This window comes from Mandrillus leucophaeus, unplaced genomic scaffold (genome assembly GCF_000951045.1).
Source record: "Mandrillus leucophaeus isolate KB7577 unplaced genomic scaffold, Mleu.le_1.0 Scaffold240, whole genome shotgun sequence".
Classification (NCBI taxonomy): Eukaryota; Metazoa; Chordata; class Mammalia; order Primates; family Cercopithecidae; genus Mandrillus; species Mandrillus leucophaeus.
The window spans coordinates 709,381-713,977 of NW_012102477.1; the positions used below are offsets into that span (position 1 = coordinate 709,381).

General features: G+C 47.1%; 1 protein-coding gene across 2 annotated transcripts in view; it reads left to right on the forward strand.

Moving 5' to 3' along the window:
- Positions 1-4,597, forward strand: part of TRAP1 (TNF receptor-associated protein 1) — a 68,031-nt gene that overhangs the window by 19,760 nt on the left and 43,674 nt on the right. The gene's annotated exons all lie outside the window — the stretch shown is intronic.

Below are 4,597 nucleotides of genomic sequence, written 5' to 3' on the forward strand. Positions count from 1 at the left end.
GTAGAGGTGGGGTTTCGCCGTGTTAGCCAGGATGGTCTCAACCTCCTGACCTCATGATCCGCCCATCTCGGCCTCCCAAAGTGCTGGGATTACAGGCTTGAGCCACCGCGCCCGGCCGATACATCTAGATGTTTTTCTTTGAAATTTTCCTATTAGTGGTTCATGGAGCTTTTTGAATCTGTAAATTTATGTCTTTAACCAAATTTGGGGAAAAATTTTGTTTGTTTATTTCTTTAGTTTTTTTTTTTCTGTCCCATTATCTTTCTCTTTTTCTGACACTCCAGTTACATGTATGGTAAACTTGTTTCTGTTGTTGCAGATATCCTAAGGCCCTGTTCATTTGTTCTGAATTTTTTTTTTTTCATTTTTTTTTTTGAAACGGAGTCTCACTCTGTTGCCTAAGCTGGAGTGCAGTGGCGCAGTGTCAGCTCACTGCAACCTCCACCTCCTGGTTCAGGCAGTTCTCCTGCCTCAGCCTCCCGAGTAGCTGGGATTACAGGGGCCTGCCACCATGCCCAGCTACATTTTGTATTTTTAGTAGAGATGGGGTTTCACCATCTTGGCCAGGCTTGTCTTGAACTCCTGACCTCAGGTGATCCACCCTCCTTGGTCTCCCAAAGTGCTGGGATTACAGGCGTGAGCCACTGTGCCTGGCTCTGAATTTTTTTCGTCTCTGTTTTATGTTGAATAATATCTAGAGTTACAGCTAAAGATTATGCATCTGAAATATCCCATCTTTCATTTTGGGCGTATTTTATTTTGTCGTATAGTATTTTTGTAATGGCTGCTTTTAAATCTTTGTCTTTCTGATTCCAACATCTGGATCTTCTTGGGATTGGTCTCCATTAATTAACTATCCTGTTCAGCAGGGGTCACATTTTCCCATTTCTCTGTCAAGTAATTTTTGATGACATCCTGGATACCGGGGATGCATCTTCTGGAGTCTCTGAACTCTTGTTATGTTCTCCTGAAAAGTTGTTTTTTTCAAGTGAGATCTTGGCTGGACTCAGACTGCAGACACTTTTTCGTAGGCAGCGGTTCGTTTCTTTTACCCGTAGCCCCTCACGTGCATGGTTCAGGGGGCCCAGGCAGAGACCTCTGAGAGTTTATTTGCAGAATTTGGGGCTCTCTTCCTTTGACTTTCCTTTCAGGGGTCTCCCCTTACTTTCCAGCTTCTTTGGTTGCCCTAGTCTCTAACCTGGATGTTACGACCATTAGAGGTATACATTGTACACATTTTCTCCTAGTGTTTTCCCCACTCTTGAGTGGCATGATTGCACCGTCCTCATTTGGTGCTGTTCCCTTCCTCCGCGTGTCAGCCCTCCTCCAGAAACTGCCTGCTTTTGCCGACTCTCCAGAGCGTGCTCGTAGTCTTATTTTGCTGACATTCTGAGTTCCTATAGGAGCTCTGTAGGTAATAACCTATAGAGCTCTGCTGGGACACAATGCAGCCGTACAGGAAGGGGCATTCTGTGAAGCGGAATTAAATCTAAATGTGAAATTATTCTCTGTGTTGCACATGGTAAAATTGTAGGCTCATTGAGACATGTAGTTTCCGAAAAATAATTGAGCATTTCTCACAGCTGAAAAAAAATACTCAGCATGTGTATGTAAAGAGCGTAACTGAAGATGCCGTCGAGAAGCAGAACCACAGAAGAACTGTGGGTGGTGTACAGGAGAGATAGGTGTTTTTCTTCAAGCACAGAGCATGCGCAGTGCGCTCTTCCTCATCTGCCTTACTTGAGCGACCCCTGTAGGCAGTTGTCGTTTTTAATTTTTGTTTTTTGTTTGTTTTTTTTTTTTTTTGAGACAGAGTTTTGCTCTTGTCACCTGGGCTGGAGTGCAGTGGCAAGATCTTGGCTCACTGCAACCTCCGCCTCTCGGGTTCAAGTGGTTCTCCCGCCTCAGCCTTCCAGGTAGCTAGGATTATAGTGCCACCACCTCCAGCTAATTGTTGTGTTTTTCGTAGAGATGGGGTTTCACCATGCCATTGGCCAGGCTGGTTTCAAACTTCTGGCCTCAAGTGATCCACCTGGTTCAGCCTCGCAAAGTGTTGGGATTACAGGCGTGTTTTTAATCTTGAAAGTGCGTTTGAAATGGCCTTGCAGGACCCCTGGCACCATCTTTTGGCTCCCTGAATGTGCTTCTGCTTGAGCACAGTGAGGTTTATGTCTATTAAAAAAGAAAAATTTATGTTTGTTGCCAGGCGTGGTGGCTCACAACTGTAATCCCAGCACTTTGGGAGGCCGAGGTGGGCGGATCACCTGAGGTCAGGAGTTCCAGAGCAGCCTGGGCAACATGGAGAAACCCCGTCTCTACTAAAAATATAAAAATTAACTGGGCATGGTGATGTGCATCTGTAGTCCCAGCTACTCGGGAGGCTGAGGCCCGAGAATGGCTTGAACTGGGAGACAGAGTTTGCAGTGAGCCGAGATTGTGCCTGTGTACTCCATCCTGGGCGACAGAGTGAGACTGCGTCTCAAACAGACAGACAAAAATGTCGGCGCGGTGGCTCATGCCTGTACTCCCAGCACTTTGGGTGGCCGATGTGGGCCTATCACTTGAGGTCGGGAGTTCGAGACTAGCCTGACCAACATGTAGAAACCCTGTCTCTACTAAAAATACAAAATTAGCCAGGCGTGGTGGCGCATGCCTGTAATCCCAGCTACTTGGGAGGCTGAGGCAGGAGAATCACTTGAACCCGGGAGGAGGAGGATGGGGTGAGCCGAGATCATGCCATTGCGCTCTAGCCTGGGCAAGGAGAGCGAAAACTCTATCGCAAAAAAAAAAAAAATTTTGTAAAGGGTAGCTTTTGTGGTAGATGCTTTGGCATACCAAGAAATAGGGATGTTCCTGTCTTCAAAGAGTGTTACTGAGAAATAAAAGCTTGTCCCTGCCCTAAGTTAGTGAGATAAATTATACGTTAACCAAAAAATTAACAGTGGGAAATGTCATATGCTGGCATATAGCAGCAGTTTCAAATGAGCAGCACAGGCTGGGCATGGTGGCTCAGACCTGTAATCCCAGCAGCTTTGGGAGGCTAAGGTGGGAAGACTGCTTGAGACCAGGAGCTTAAGACCAGCCTGGTCAACATGGAAACACCCTGTCTCTACAGAAAAAAAAAAAAATTTTAATTAGTCATGTGTGATGGTGCTTACCTGCAGTTCCGGCTATTCAGGAGAGTAAAGCAGGAAGGTCCCTTGAGCCCAGGAGTTCAAGAATGCAGTGAGCCATGACTGCACCACTGCACTCCAGCCTGAGTGACAGAGCAAGCCCTTTTCTAATAAAGAAAGAAATAGTAAATACGTGAATAATTCTTTTTTTTTTTTTTTTGAGAAGGAGTTTCACTCTTGTCGCCCAGGCTGCTGGAGTGCAATGGCATAATCTTGGTTCACTGCAACCTCCGTCTCCCGGGTTCGAGTGATTCTCTTGTCTCAGCCTCCCGAGTAGCAGGGATTACAGGCACTTGCCACCACGCCCGGCTGATTTTTGTATTTTTAGTAGAGATGAGGTTTCACCCTGTTGGTCAGGTTGGTCTTGAACCCTTGACCTCAGGTGATCCACCCACCCACCTCGGCCTCCCAAAGTGCTGAGGTTATAGATGTGAGCCACTGCACCTGGCCAATGCAAAAATTTGTTAAATGGGCAACATAAAAAGTAAGTACAGTGAATTCATAGGAAGAGATTATTGTGAACTGCAGGGGCCAGGGAGGCCTTAATGGGAGAGAGGGCCTGCAGCCGGGTCCTGCATCAACTCGGATGGGAAGGAGTCCCAGCTACTGGGACTGCGGCTGCAGAGTAGAGGAGCTGCATGGGCACTCGCAGCAGTGGGTAGGGATGTGGGGGTGGAAGGGGAGGGATGTGTGGTGTCACATTCAGACTATCAGTGCTTCCCATTTTGTGCAACTCCAAACCACCAGATAGTTTAACCTTGTAGTCTGACATTGAGGTTTGTGGTTTTTCCTTTAGGGTGTAGGAGAAACATAAAGACAGAAATTGTGCAGATAGCATGTTTGGTATCTGGTTCAGGCTGATTTATTCCTCTAGTGGTTTATTTATTTCTTTATTTTAATTTTTAATTTTTTTTTGAGACAGGGCCTGGCTCCATCTCCCACCCTGGAATTCAGTGGCGTGATTTTGACTGACCGCAACCTCTACCTTGTAGGCTCAAGTGATCCTCCCAAGTAGCTGGGACTACAGGCATGCACCACCACACCTGGCTATTTTTTGTAGAGATGGGATTTTACCTTGTTACCCAGGCTGATCTCAAAACCCTGAGCTGAAGCGACGCTCTGGCCTTGGCCTCCCAAAGTGCTGGAATTACAGGCATGAGCCACTGCACCCGACCTAGTGGTTAAAAGTTATTGTAGAGGCTGGGCGCAGTGGCTCACACCTGTAATCCCAGCACTTTGGGAGGCTGAGGCGGGCGGATCATGAGGTCAGGAGATCGAGACCATCCTGGCTAACATAGTGAAACTCCATGTCTACTAAAATTGCAAAAATTAGCCAAGCATGGTGGTGGGCACCTGTAGTCCCAGCTGCTCGGGAGGCTGAGACAGGAGAATGGCGTGAACCCAGGACGTGGAGCTTGCAGTGA